The 13,771-nt window shown below is 39.7% G+C and overlaps 1 protein-coding gene across 1 annotated transcript in view; it reads left to right on the top strand.

Annotated features, from left to right (window-relative positions):
- rab38a (RAB38a, member RAS oncogene family) overlaps nucleotides 1–1,173 on the top strand; it is a 12,650-nt gene extending 11,477 nt beyond the window's left edge. The window contains exon 3 of the mRNA XM_030066728.1: nucleotides 1–1,173. This exon is cut by the window's left edge and continues 258 nt beyond it. The gene's annotated coding sequence lies outside the window, so the exon portion shown is untranslated.
- The last annotated feature ends 12,598 nt before the right edge of the window (nucleotides 1,174–13,771 follow it).

Below are 13,771 nucleotides of genomic sequence, written 5' to 3'. Positions count from 1 at the left end.
CCACACAGATAGACAGAGAGAACAACTTCTGCTGAGAATGGAGAGGCGCCACCTCCCGCCTCTCTATAAAGAAAGATGGGTGCAGCTGTGTGTACTTGTCAAAGGCAAGGTTACCCTCAAGGCAACGTGAAGCCTTGATTCTCTGCCACATCAGTAACCATGGAGACACAGTTTGTGAACACACACACACACACACACACACACACACACACACACACACACACACATAAACACACACACAGAGACTGCAGCGCACCAGAGTGCATGTCCATATTAAAAGTCAAGGGAGTTTGTCTCTATGTGCAGATTATGCCATTTCTCTCTGTGTGCCTTTGTCCGTTTTTTCTCGCACTCTTCTAGCCACATTTTTTTTCTGCCTCTTCTTCGCTCTTTTTCCTCTCTATCACCATGTTTCAGTTTCTGTCTCCTCATCCCTCCCATCTCTTTCTGCATCTCATTTGTGTGACAAATTTGTTCCAATGTAATTTTGGGGCTAATCAGTAGACAAAAAGCGGAGCTATATCTCATTTCAGTTCAATTATTCCAAGTAATTCCCTCTCAGTCTTTATAATACTGGGATATGTTCCTAGCTATGGTTGCTTTAGAACTGGTTTAATTTCATTCTATACACATTCATTTTTTATAGCACTGTCATTTTGAAGAAAGGATCCAGTCTTTCATTGTATAAAGTCTGGCTTCAGTATTTTCTAAATGTATAGCAGATTTTATCGGTGTAATTGATATAAGTGGCTTTTATAATGCAAACCATTTTATTTAATTTCTTCAACAGATATTTTCACAGTGCTTAACTGTATTTCCACCCTATTTTGCAACAGTCTGTTTTATATACAGAGGTAGAACGGATAGAGCGTTCCTCAACATTTTCTAGTTTTCTAAATCAACTCATTTCCATGGCAACATCGTCCAAATTCTATGAATAACATCTTGAGCGTCATAATAAAACAAAAACATGTCCAATCTATTATTTTTAATTCTGTGGTTTTGTATATCAACCTCCAGTTTTTACTCCATTGTTCATAATTTGTAATATTTGTAATTATGGGATGAATGCATTTATTTACACATGTACATATTATATATTTAGTCAGATTACAGAATTAAGATGTATCCAGTAGTAGGCATGTTAATGTGAATAAAGCATAGCTTTCCTGACTGGCTCTTTTGTTGTTGGTCCATTTCTGCCAGGATGTGCCTTTGTGATTTTTATGAGGTAAACTATAACTGGACTGTAACACAATATTGTGGGTCACAAAATTATTTTTTTAATTGGTGAAACTGTATTTTATTGCTATGTGCAGCTCAAAAACCTCTCTCACAGTAGATCAGGCCACTTGGAGACTGGACTTTCAATTATTTTAAGTTCTGCTCACTGAAAATCCCTGAAATTTCTGCTCTTGAGGCAGAAATGAAAGAAAGAAAGAAAGGTTAAGTTGAGCGTCAACAGCCAGCAGCTCCACAGGCTGCTGACGTCAGACTGCAACATTAAAAATGTGGTTACATTATTTAAAGGTTAAGAAATAACTCTTGTTTGTGGATTTCTCTCAGTGACCTGTGACTGACTTGCCATGGGTCTGCTGACTCTCACCCCTCTATCACTGTAACACTGAAATTTACATAACAAACACGAATCTTAACTTTCAGATCCACTGTCAAGTTATGACCAAAAAAAAAAAAAAAAAAAAAAATCTGGGGGAGTGAAACATAAGGCTTTGTAGAAATCTACCAGAGTCGTCCAGATTTACGAGTTTCCTGAACGCAGCATCACATCAGTAACATGATGACGACCAACACACATTTCTGTGACAAACCGCTCAGAACGACCAAAAGTTACTCCTCATGTGGATTTCTTTAGTAAGTAGGACGACTTTTATTGGCAAAATAAAATCCACATTGAGCCGGTCTCCTAAAGAAATGACATTTTTACTAAAAAGCCCAACAGCTAGCTAGATACCAAACAACCTAGCTAGCGAGCTATGTAACGTTTGCTAGTCTAATGCTAGGCTAACTTTTAGCTATTGGGTAACTTAAGTTAATGTTAAACAAAAAGAATTTTTTTATATCAGTTTTTTTCAGAAATGGGCCTTAACTGTTAATTTAGCCACATTTATGCAACTATCAAACACAGCATGGCATACAGTTTTGTTTATGCTTCAGTTATGAATTTGACTTCAGTATGAATTTGACATTTTTAACTTGTAGCTTAATAGGTAACTAAATTAACTAAATTAATGTTTAATCAAAACATTTCTTACTTCAGTCTTTTCAGAAGTAGGCCTTAACTGTTAATTCAGCCACATTTATTCAACTATAAAACACAGTCATACAGTTGACATACAGTTGTCTTTATGCTTCAGTTAGACTATGAATTTGACATTTTTGTAACAACAAGTAAATAAGGCCAAAAAACCCCAAAACAAAACAGACAAGCAAAACAAGTGAAACTAAGGCATCATTTATATCAACCAACCCATCCTCCAGAATATTCTTATTTAGCCTCTTGTGTTCAGGTCTTCACACGGCAGATTTGTCCCAGTCCAGCAGCACATAAACACTGGAGGCTGTGTGGTTTCTTGGATTGGTGATTTTCAACTTTTATGTGACCATAGATAACAGGGTCACAGCAGCTCTGTAGATATGATTGCTTTGGCAGGTTAGTGTTTAGCTAGTTCCCAGTTTTATTGTACCTTTAAATGCATAACATCATTGTTGCATTTTTAGCCTTGCATAATCTCCTGCATGACTTATGGCTTCAATTAAAAAACTTAAGACTTTTAATGTTAGGGTCTTTACAAAAGAATTCTCTGTGTCTTAGCGTATAGTTAGGGAAGTACATTTTCGTTAAAAGTTGTGTCCTTGTCTCAGGAAGTTCTACGTTTGTGTGGGGGCGAGTCAGATAGTTTAATTTTATACTATAGGTCCTTCAAAGGGTTAAAATTCATTTCTTTCTACAACTACTCCAGGTAAAGTGGTTCCAGTGGGAGAATGAAGATTGGGTCAGTGGTGCCAGGTATGGAGATTCCCAGGCATCCCTCTCTATCTTGCCCTTTCTACCTCTATTTCTCTTTTTATATCTATCAGTTTGACTGGTTCTTGTGGAGGGAAATGTGGCATCCCTTATTCCCTTCCCTGTTTGCTCAGCTCTCTTAAAAGTACATCTTAAAATACTTTCTCCTTTCCACTCCTCGTTTCTCCTCTCCTCTTTTCTTTTACCACATCACCCCACTCACATGCTCCAGCCCTAAAGGCTAGATTTCAGCATGGATCCAATTTATTTTGTATCATTCGTAGGGGATGATCATGTTGATTTAAAGCATTGTCCAGCAAGAGTATTTTGCTGCTTTTTTCATGGATCTCAAACTTAGTACAACTAACCACAGGCAAGCATAACTGAAATGCATAGCATTGATCTTTTGTGGCTCACAGTTGGTGTTTTTATTCATGGTTAGCTTGCAGTTACAAAAGGTTTCAGTGTTTTTGGTCAAATGAAACATAAAGGTGTGATTCATGGAAAAAAATGTCATGATATTATTTAATGTTATGAGTGATATCAAAGCAATAATAATCAAAGAATGTGTCCATAACCAAGTCACTAAATCTGGCCTGATAAAATTGAGGTTGAATAAATCTAGTCGTAGAAACATAAATTAACTAATAATGGTCTTTTCAGCAAGGTTCTGTGTACACTGTATCAAAACATTGCCGTCATGTTAAGCGAGCCTTTTCATCATTCTGTTTCTTTGTGTTTTTCTACAGTCTCTGTTACATGCACTGTTACATGCTCAGTCTAATTGCATGTTTCCAAAGAAAAGCTTATTTAACACTGTTTTATGTCCGCACGAGCAAAACAGAGCATACGTTGCTATGATGGCACTCTGTTGGATATCAGTCAGGTTAGAGCACCTGCAGGAGACGATGGTGTCACTTGCGACTTTGTAAGAATTGGCTGTGAATTTGAGCGTCAGGAAAGAATTTATTTTTGAAAAAAAAAAGGGGTGGGGGGGTGGGGGGTTATGCACTGATGCACTGTGTACAAAGATTTTCCTTTGCTGTGTCAGAAGCCAGCCTTCTTCTCTGCACACCCACACAAGAACCCTCCTCAGCACACTGGTGCGCGCACACGCACATGCACACACATGCACATACATACATACACACACATTCAGAAGATTCCACAGATTCATCTCTTGCTCTCTGCTGGTCTCTACGGCAACAAGCAGCGAAGAGAGCCATATTTTCTTTTTTTTCTTCCAGATCTTGTCCTTGTAGTTCTCCTTGATTCGGTTTTACCATCAAAGGAGGAGGAAAGGAAAAAGAGAGAGAGAGGGAGAGAGAGAGAGAGAGAGCTAAACAGTGAGCACACAGTGGCATGTTGTCTGACCATTGTTGTAGAAATCCCTGACAAGGTATAACTCAAAGGATACCTGGTGGCCATAGAAACAGGACGACCCAGGCAGACCTGGCAGCTCAGGGAAAGTGGATTATGTTTATTCTGTGGTCAAGGGGAATTAGTGACTGAGTTTCACTTCTTGTTGCAGTGTGAGATTTATAAAGAAATAAGTTATTTTAATAAGGTAGTGGATTAAACCACAAAGTTCAGCCGTCCCCCTGATCCTCTAAAACCAGTTGGAAAATGCAGTGCTCAATAATAGCTACAACATTTGTAGGTTGTTGTCACACATTAGAGGATTGAGGCCACTTTGTTGGATGAAGAATATGAGGAATATATATGAAGGTATATTCCTGTAAAAGCTTAATTTGTAATGGTGAATTTTCTTCTTGCTAGTTTATTTTTGTCACAAACACTAGTTATGTAAACATAGAAATATTGATAGTGGACAGTGGAGGGTCTGGGTGTGGCAGAGAGAGGAGAGGGAGAGAGAGAGCAGGGAGTTAGGGAAAGGATGTTTGATACATACAATCAGAAGGGACAGCAGACACTGCTAAAAATGATGCAAGTGGGACACAGTGAAAACTTGCATTGGCCTTTAAGATGAAAACAGGCTTGTAATTCTCACATTCCTGCCTATTTTTTTTTTTTTTATGAAAAGGCATGCTTCATATCTGATGGTATAACAGCTTGATTCAAGATTTATGGCAGGAGTCACACAGGGAAGCAGCTACTGATGATTTTGCATCTTTAAAGAAACTGCTTTGGATATGCCTTGGAGAATTTGAGGTCTGATAAAACTTTAGTCAAACATCAAAAGGGCTAATATAATTACTCAGGGGTTACATTGAGTGCAGTAAATTGCCTTTGTGCAGTAGAGACAGGAGAGAATTGTATGCAATAAAAAGTAAATGTACCCCCAAAAACAATCTAGCTGCAAATATACAGTTCACTGATCACACTTGTTACTGTCTGCCGAAGTGAAATAATGGACATTTTTTTATTATAAAAAAAGGGATAAAATCTCCTCTTAAAAAATACTACCACAGTGCCGTTGAACTATATTAAAAGTTTGTAGAGTAGAGCGTGGCATATGCTCCTTGAATATCCAACTTCAGAAACTGCAATTAAATGCTGGCTCCGTCTAACCCGAGCAAATCTCTTGCATACAAACCTCTCCTGAGCAGTGAGCACTCTGTGGATGTCGACTGGCTGAAGCAGCAACGTTTGAGCCTCATCCAGCTGGTTAACACAATCAGGCAGTCTCGGTGCTGACTGCATACGTGCATTTAAATGTACAGCTGGGTATGACTTTTCCAAAAATTATTACATTGGGACAAAATTTTCGATAGTTATTGACATTTTTTATTATATTTACTAGGTTTGGGTGATTGGACAAACACATCGGCTATCAGGGATCAGGGTGTCCAGGGTGTTTCCCCTGCCTTCTGCCCAGTGAGCACTGGGATACGCTCTGGCACCCCCTGCCACCCTTACGAGGACAAGCGGTTTCGAGATCTCTCTCTCTCTCTCTCTCTCTCTCTCTCGACAGAGAGAGAGAGAGAGAGAGAGAGAGAGAGAGACCTTAACAAGGGGCTACAGTCACAAGACTTCTCACTCATACTGGATAGAAGCAGCACGTGATTTCAGGATGACTTATTTCACACACAAACACACAGCTTCCACTGTGGTGTAAGCCACTGTTACCTACAGTATCACTGCTGCCCTAATTATGATTATGGTTAATAGTTCTTAAAGCTATTAAATATCAGTGATTTTGTATGTTCAGCGTAACATCTACACAATGTACCGTATTGATCTGAATATAAGACGATATTTTTTCCATTGAAAATGCCCTGAAAAAACGCCCTCGTCTTATATTGGGGGTCTAAGCAAATACACATGTATTGTACTTGCATATGTTCCATGCTTGAATACAGTACACTTCCCCCGCTCTGGCGCGGTTGGAAGGGGTGCGCTCCAGCACGGTACGGGCGTTCATGCACGAGCACATGCACGGTCACGCACGCAGCGGGCGAACGTGGATACAACGTAAATCATGCAACTTTCCTCCTGCCTCCGCAAAATCATTTAATGCGCAGCGCGATTACCGGCGAATGGCCGCGTCGCGCAATCAATAATCAACCATGTTGTCTGTGTCGCTGTCCATGGTGCTACTGCAACCGCATATAAACAAAAGCTGATTTATGATGAAAGGTATATATGGCAGTCTGTGTGCGCCGCGCACCTGTCAGATCCGGCAGACCTGACCATCAGGTGGGCCGGCCGGTGCGCCGCCACCCGGTTGAATGTAGCAGCCAGCTGACATGCCGCTCCGGCTGTCAGTTGGACGCTTTCTGAAGTTACCTCCAAAACTGTCAAGGTAAATAAACATCCCTTAACTCCTTAACCCTGGCCATGAGTGCAATGTGAGACGGTGGCAGTCTCAGAAAAATGCCCACAGCCAGAGAAGGGCTTTTTGTGGTCCAAAAACTGGTCGATTCAACGAGACTGACAGGAGGGTGTGCGATTTTGTGAATGAGAAACTTAGTGAAGGACTGCCCGTTATGAGGGCTGTGATGCAGCAAAAAGCACTTGAAGCTGCCACAGAGCTCAACATACCCCGCACTGAGTTCAAAGCTAGCATGGGCTGGTGTTGCAGAATGCAGTGGCGGATTTAAGAAATTTGGGGCCCAAGGCAAAGGCAGGCATGGGGCCCTCTGAGATGAGAGGACAACACACAAAACAGGGGCCCCGAGACACACATAATACGATAAGCATTCTGCTGGCATTTTAGCAAAAGTATTTTAATCAAAAACATAATTAATGTGCGCAAATAAGTAATAACTGGATTAACCATAAGTGTATGAGGAGTTTTATGGGGCCCTCAGGAACTTGAGGCCCTAGGCAACCGCCTAGTTTTGCCTAATGGTAAGTCCACTCCTGGCAGAATATCCATATAAAAAGTATTTTTCCAAAAAAGGGTCTTGAAAAAGAGGGGTCGTCTTAAAATCAGGGTCGTCTTTTATTCGGGTCAATACGGTATGTATACTTCACATTTCTGCTAATCTTTTCCCACAGCACACTGTCTTACTTTAGAACTCCGATATCATTTTCCTACCTTTTATCCAGCCATTGGCTTCCCTCAGTTCCACTACGAAATAAAGATTTACTTCAAACCCTCTCAACACCATTGTTCACCATAATAAAGTTTTCCTAAAAGTGGCATTGTTTGCAACAGAAGCATAGGGCTATAGGGATGTCACGAGAACTCATACTTTGGTACCAAGTTGATGCCAAAGTCCAAAAATATGATGGTACCATAGGTGCCTTCTGTATTTATTTAGATTAAGTATTTGTTTAGATTTAGTGATTTAGCCTTCAGTGGGCTGTAACATATTCGTCCCGAACTGATACATATAATTTACGCTTGTTCAGGTATGCTGGTATACTGTTATAAATTTGTACACAAGTCATATCATGATATCAACGATATAGCAGCATGATGACATGTTGATGCTTTTGCATGCCTTACCGCACAGCCTACAGCGTCTATCACCACAACAACACACAGAGCAGCATCAGCCTCTGGACAGGAATCAGTTCGGTGTTTTCCACACCACCCATGTATTTTAACGGCCACCCAAATATAATTAAACCTGGTTAGGGTTTCCCGTTAGTGCCATTAGTTTCACATCACTCTCAGCCCCCCTTTGTGGTCACTGTGAACATGTATCCGGGACTTTGGTTTGCCCAGACACACAGTCTTAAAGTTATTATGTTATTAGTAGAACTGGGTATCAAAGTAGGTACCTTTTTGGCACCTTAAATGTCTCACTATGACAGCTTATTGGACTAAAGAGGCATCATTCAGTACCACGTTAATTTCGTCATTAACACCCAACGCAGCTCACCTGGCTGTTGTGAAAATGGAATCGCAGGTGAAAGAATTTCAGGGGTTGGGGCATCTTCTCATTTTGAATATCATCTTGAATATTTTTAGCGCAAATTAATTTATTAAACATTGTGATATTATTTTAAGTCTATATCGGCCACATCTAGTGTCAACCAATACTTCCAATTTAAAAACAGAGATTTTGATAACATGTTGTATAATCTTTAGTACCCCAGCATGACTCACAAAAATGGGTTGTTGAAATGTAAAATGTAGGTAAATTCTAGTAAAAGGGCCAAACATTCAAAATCACCGGTCAGGTCAGGATCTAAAATTGACACCCGCCATGCACCAAATGCAGCCAAATTTTGGGTTTGGCAGAATAATAAATATGGCTCAGTGACCTTATGGAGGGTACATGACACACTCAAGATTTCATTTGAGATGTTTCAACCGCAAGAAGCATTCATAGCCCTCGCAGACACCGTGCCATGCCATGAGCATTGTGAACGCACAATGGAGCATAAAGCAGCCTTTATCCTGACGGGCCCTACTTCAACAGATGACTGGTTGAGGAGATGAAGCAGGTCAAATCAGACAGGCGCTCAAACCTAAAAGCAAGGACACACCCTGACCTTCTTATTCTGCAGCTCTCATCTCCATGCATATCTGAGTTTGATCCCAGTGCTGTTGTTGAGCTGTGGCACGCTGATGGCATAAGAAGTTGGAGGCCTAGTTTTAGTCGGAGGATTTTAAGAACAGAGATGACAAGACATGTCTGAAAGGGCAACAGTGTAATTCATTGATAGTGTTTTTTTTTTTTTTTGTTTGTTTTTGAAAAAGTTCACCATAAAAGTTGCAAATCTGTTATCTATTCAAAATTGTCTCTTTAAAGTGATGCTTAAGATGTGTTTACATACCAAAAATTGAGGTAATTATTTTAAGTCAAATAACGCATGATGCACTTTCATGGCTGATTTAAAAAAAAAAAAAAAAATTGACTGGTAAATTTTCTCAGTTTTCATGCCAAATGAGCCAAAAAGCAGGTTCTAGAAAAGGCCCGAAAAAATACTATCCAAGCCCTTTGTAGATTTTTAGAACTGCACAGGCATCAAACGGAAATTCAGATAATATTCTCACCCTTTGGAGATGAAAGTTTTTCTTCTTCCAACAGTTACACTTAACTATAAATAATATAATACTGTGACTACTGTAATAAAACAGCCATGGTGAAAATACACGCACTGAGCGCAGATGTAGTGCTGCTAAATGGTCGATAAACACTGAGAGAGGTGTGGGAAGCGGAGGCTGTGGTCGGCATACTCTGCTGTGAATTAAACACACGCTAAGAGAGAATCAATAGCAGGAGCCTGGAGAGACTCTGGATGAATGAAAATAGTGGCTGCACCTCCAACTTTGATCGATTAGGGTGTGCGCCCTTGTGTGTGTGTGTATGTCTGTGCATTGTCTGCGTATTCAGCTATCTGTGTGTGTGTGTGTGTGTGTGTGTGTGTGTGTGTGTGTGAGATGTAGCAGCAGTCTCTATGGGTTTTAAATGGTATCCAGGCTTTAAATGGAGTCCTATGTTAAATATCAAAGCTTTATCCTTAATGACTCATCATTCACAACTACACGAGAGAGAGAATCTGGTTCAATACTAGTGCCAGCCCCCCCTCCCTCACGCACACACACACACACACACACACACACACACACACACACACACACAGTATTGATCAGACTTCTAGATTGGTTCAACCTTATACCATTTGATGGATCTGTATATGGCTTAGTTTTACGTCTTCGTAACCCAAATGCAATACTAGTAGCAAACTACATGTTTTGTTCAGTACTTTGTGTGAGTGAAAGCTTTGTAACCCATTTGCTTAAAGCCCGTAAGTTATTGTCTCGTTAACTGCGTTAACTTGTGCTAGACTTGCATACAGTGTTAAAATGAAGCAAAGCAACCTGTAGTTAAATAGTTTGTTCTCCAGTGTTGTGATAATGGTAACATTTTGTGGCAGCAGGATGACATACATCCTCCCTGCTGAGGGACATCTTTTGGTGAGACACTGCGCTGAACACTACCCTGTAGTTAGTAGATGCAGACCACAACCTTGTGCCAGGGGCAATCAAGAGAATTTATCTATTGAGATCAACAGTGTCACATAATTACTGATGTTGACTAATGATCTTTGCACTGTAGCAGATTGCCATGTGCAGTTTAATAATTATGAGCTATTGTAAATGAAAGCATGAGTTTGTATGGTTGTTCTTGTGTGTTCAGGGTTGTGTGATTTGATTTTCATATTGGCATTGTGTTTGATATTATGTGGGTGCATGTTTTTATGTGAGCACAGATACAAATGTGTGTATCTCATGGGAAAACATGTAATTTATTAGCTACTTTATACAAGTTAAAAGTGGAGGTGTAAGGGTAGTGTTCTGGAAGAATAAATACACTAAATAGCTAATAAAACACTAAATGTCTACAATGAAACCACTCTCTCACCTGCCTTTTCTAATCTCCAACCAATGGTGAATCTTAAATGTATATGAAAGCATACAAAAGAATCCCAGACAGCAACAGCATGCAACTTTTTAATTGGTGCCCAATAAACAAGCAGCACTTTACTCTAGGTTATGTTATGCATAACTGAAAAATATAATGAGAGGCACCTTAGCATGACTGCATTTGAGCATAACTACAGCTTTGTGGTTTTTCCACACTTATCCTCTTTCAGGGTTGGAAATTAGCATCAGCCATCAGCCAGATGCTAGTGATTTTATGCTGTGGTGGGTGACTTTGCTCAACTTACCAACCACCGTGGCAAGTAAATGAAAATAGCATATTGGAGTGTTTTGTGACTGAATCGTGAGTCTGGAACTGGACTCTACGTAAGGATTTAGCTCACTCAGTGGAGTTCTACAAATGACCTATAGAGGGCAGCAATGCGGCTTTGCTGTGTCATGGTCTACAGCAAATTTCGTCAGAAGAAGACTTTGCAAGCGCTTTTTTCACTCTGAGTCTTGCCTGCAATTCTCCTTTTTGTTTTGATATTACATTTTGTTAACCAAAGGTAAATAGTGATCCATGATATGTGCATGCTTTGTTGGAATATTATTGAGCTCAGCTATATACATGAGCTACGTAGAGCTGTGTGCTCCCATACTTTTTTTTGCAGGAGAAAATAACTGCAGTTTTTAATTTGCAAAAACGGGTTAAATGTTTAAGCAGTGACTGCATGAATTGCATTGGTGACTTTAAAATGACTATGTGGCCAGTTTCAGTGTTTACAGCAGCAAAGAAAAATGAACACTGAACAATTAATTCAGTGGAACACTGAAAAATCCCTGAAATTTCAGAATAGAATATAATTTCCATTCATGAAATGGACTTTTATTTTCTTGATAATATGCTATACTATACGTACTACTACTAGGTCATTCAAAAGTGCAAATTAATAGGATGTCAGTTTGGGAGAGAAACAATTTTATTTGAAGGGATAGGTGGATGAGAGAGGATGTTTAAAGATTTTATTGGTTAATATTTTAATGTACACCCTCTAGTGCAGGATAATGTCACTAGTTAAGATACTGTTTTACAGTGAGTAGAAGTCATATCAGGTCATTTCATAGGGAAGATTTGTCTTAAATTTTTTTTTTAACATTTTTGAATCGGATATTTCATTTGGACAAATGGAACCAAAACAAAGGACATCATTTTTAAATTTTACACATCTCAGTGGAGGTGAAAAGCAGCCAGTAGTAATCCACAATATAGACAGACCTGATAGTCACTTACCAGGCCACATTCCAGCTCACATATTCTTCCATCTTGCCAGCCAGGCCAAGGTAAACCTGGTCAGCAACCTGCCAATTCAATGCCAAGATGTCATATTCCCCTGCTGCAAAAGATTTTCTGTTTAGCTTCAGGGATTTAAATAAAAAGGTAACAAAAATAATGGTTTCAAAATCAATGAATAGCTGATGACTAAATTTTAAAACACAGTATAATTACTTGTTACTGCGAAGATAGCAAGCTGATTACTGTAACTCGTTACCCCCATCACTTTGTGCAGGTCACGTATAGGAGCTGTGTTGGAAAGCACATGTAGAGAGATTCTGCTCTCAGATGTACCTGAGGCTGTATTCAGTGTACAACACTGACCCAGAGTCTTTGGACTGAACCAGCAAACGTTGCCTCTATCCTGCCACGCTGTCACACAGAGCCTGGTATGCTCTTGGATGGCTGCCTGGTTTGGAAACTTGGCAACTTTCCACAAGTGACAAATTTTATCTCTGGTCTGTACCACCACAATTCAGTACTCTCTCCACAAGATGTATTTGAACAGACTGTCTCTACACAGGCTGACACAGTGGCCCAGTGGTTAGCACTGTCACGTCACAGCAAGAAAAACTCAGCTTTGATCCACACTGTCCGATCTGCGAGTTCACATGTTCTCCTTATGTTTGTATGTATGTGTTTCCCCTTGCTGTTCCTGTTTCCTTAAAAAGACATGCCAGTCATGTGGGTTGGAGACTCTAAATGCCAGAAGGTATGAGTGTGTGTCTGTTCATCTGTGTTTGCCCTATGATGAACTGCTGACTGTTTTACTGCCTGCATGGCGGGATAGGCTTCAGCCCTCCATACCCCCAGAAGTAACTGAGTAAAGAAAATGACTGGATGTCTAAACATTGATGCCAAGAAAATCAGAATGATGTTAGAATGTCAACATCAGTAAAGTGGACACTATTAGTGATGTGCAGGTCAATGCAAAGTCTGTGGGTATTGGTGATCAATCCAAAAAATGGAATAGATGGAGGGAAGACAGCATTTACCAGCTCAGGTGATGCGTGTCAACATGTATACTCTCAGATTAAATTCCTAACACATTAACATAATCAGTTTCTTATTGCACCAGTAACTTCATGTAATGCATGGTTTATGTTTTCTGTTTTCTACAAAACAGCATCTCTACACAGGTTGTATATGTTCAGCAGATAATCCAAACTACAAACATTTGGCTGCCTGTTTTTTTTTTCCTTCAGGTAAAGCAGGTGGGCAGTTGGTGGGTTTGGATTGGCCTGCGGTATAAAAAATACTGACCTGTGCATCATCAGACACTACACTGTCCCATAGTGGAAGTTCAGCAGATATATATATATATAAAAAAATGAAGCTGATAAGCACAAAACTACAGATGTTTCTAAAACTACAGATTGATAGATAGATAGATACTTTATTCATCCCGAAGGAAATTCACAATTCATCCCGAAGGAAATTCACACACACACTCCCCTTCACTGACATGTTATCCTTTTTACACTTTATATACATGGACTAATTATTATTCTCATGTTTGTTTTATCTCAAAATGTCCGTGGGACTGACTGAAAGATGTGCATGTGATGTTTTCAATTTATGTTTTTCAGCTACTGTTTTGTGCCCTTTGTATACCAACAAA

The sequence above is a fragment of the Myripristis murdjan genome, chromosome 13, assembly GCF_902150065.1.
Source record: "Myripristis murdjan chromosome 13, fMyrMur1.1, whole genome shotgun sequence".
NCBI classification, from domain to species: Eukaryota; Metazoa; Chordata; class Actinopteri; order Holocentriformes; family Holocentridae; genus Myripristis; species Myripristis murdjan.
The sequence above is the reverse complement of the archived record's forward strand: the minus strand, read 5'-3'. Positions and strand labels throughout refer to the sequence as shown.